A 2167-nucleotide genomic window follows, 5' to 3' on the forward strand; every position below is an offset into this window, starting at 1 on the left:
GAGTGCTTCTCCCCTGACTCTTTACTAATTAGCGAGGATGTGTATTCCTCCTTGATATAGAGTGCCACTCCCCATCCCCCTCTCTTTCCTATCCTGTCCCTCCTGTACAGCCTATAGCCCTTGACATTCACCGCCCAAGCATGCTTGGAGTCCCACCATGTTTCCGTAATCCCCACAATGTCCGGGCTGGTGTCAGCCAGCAGGAGGGCGAGTTCCTCCTGCTTGTTCCCCATGCTATGGGCATTAGTGTAGAGGCATTTCAGGCCTCCAGTAGATGTGTATACTGACCCCCTAGTCCCAGCATTCCCCTGGTCCCCATCTCTTACCTGTTTATCTGCTACGCTTGTCGGTCTGGGCTGGGCTGTAGTTGTGGGCGCCATTTGGTCTGGTAGTCTGATGTATCCTCCGCCCTCATCTTCCCCTTCCCCCGACGAGCCTAGTTTAAAGCCCGCCGGAGTAGGTCCGCCAACCTAAAAGAGAACACACGCTTCCCTTTAGGGGAAAGGTGGAGCCCGTCCCATCCTAGCATGTCTCTCATCGTGATGTGGTGGTCGTGATCAAGGAAGCTGAAACCCGCCTTGAAACCTCATTCCCGTAGTCGCCAGTTGGTCTCCGCGACGCATGATTCGTGCCGTCTGCCCCGTCCACTCGCTGGAAGGATGGAAGAGGCCAGGTAAGCTCTGGAGAAGTGCCTGAGCCAGTAGGGAAGAGACCTTGAAGGGCCAGGCACACTCCCTGAAGCACCTGAGCCAGGGATAGGGGGAACTCCACTCCATAAATGCAGGCAGGAGGGGAAGACCCCATTGAGGGACTCAATTGGTCCATGCTGGGGCCAGGACCTAAGGGTCGAAGGGCCAGGGCCCACTGAGAGGGATGCCTATAATGAGCGAGGGGTCTTGACTGGGCCTGAGATGGGGCCAGTGCTTGTGTAAGCTGAAGATCCCCCTGGTTGGGGGCCACAATGAATAGGGTGAAGGCGAGGGTCCAACCAACTGCTTGAGATGCCATCTATGAGGCTTGGGCCATGGTGTAGGGGTGGTACGGAGCCACAGACACCCCCCCCCCCCAACATCGGGCTCAAACCCCCCAATATCGGGCTGCAAAGAAAATAGGCATCCTTCCACCTTATTTAACTTATTAATTTCCAACAAGATGCGGTGGGCGAGACAGGCGGGCAGCGTGCCCAGAGGCAGGTGGGAGGCCAGTGACGGCTAGCCTGAGTGAAACCCACTTCGCCACATGGTCCTCCTCATCACTGAATGCTCTGTCTGTCTCTGACAGAGTAATTTTAGTTCTTGTATGCCTTGCTACTTGATGGCACCAAACTAGCCCTCTTGGTAGATCCTGGCTCTGCCAGGCTTATCACTCCAGGCACTAATTATGACACTTTTGGCCCTAATGGTGCCTGAAGGGCTCTAACTGTGGCATCCAGTCTCTCTCCCATAAGGGCTCTAATTGTGACTTCCAACCTCCCCCATAGCCATGTCCATGCCTTGTGGGTATTACTCCAATTTGATTGATCAGCTTAGATGTTGGTCCTCTTACCTCCAGCTCCTTTCTGACTCTGCCTTTTGACCCCTGAGCCTTTGCAGGGCTCTAACATAAGGTGCTCCTCAGGCACCCTCCTGTGGCTTCCACACTGCCCCTATAGGCATAATCTGGTCTTCCAATAACTTAAACACAAAATGCAGTATACTATACATACAACCCTTAGTATCTATGAAGTCTAAGGGACCTTAGTAGATCGTCGAGTCTGACCCCCCCCTGCCTTGGGCAGGAAAGAGGGCTGGGGCAGGTGACCCCAGCCAGGTGCTTGTGTAGTCTCCTCTTAAAGACCCCCAAGGTAGGGGAGAGCACCACCTCCCTTGGAAGCCCTTTCCAGAATCTGGTAAGTCTTATCATAAAGAAGTTCTTCCTGATATCTAATCTAAATCTGCTCTGTCAGTTTGAAGCGGTTGTTTCTAGTACTTCCAAGGGGTGCCCCAGTAAACAGAGCAACTCCTATTCCTTGCTGTACCCACCTGATGAATTTGTAGAGAGCCACTAGATCCCCCTCTCAGCCTTCTCTTGTGGAGGCTGAAGAGATCCAGGTCCCTCAAACTTTTCTCCTAGGACCTTACTTGCAGGCCCTTAACCATTTGAGTAGCCCTCCTCTGGACCCTCTCAA

Source organism: Alligator sinensis, unplaced genomic scaffold (genome assembly GCF_000455745.1).
Source record: "Alligator sinensis unplaced genomic scaffold, ASM45574v1 scaffold1389_1, whole genome shotgun sequence".
Taxonomy (NCBI): Eukaryota; Metazoa; Chordata; order Crocodylia; family Alligatoridae; genus Alligator; species Alligator sinensis.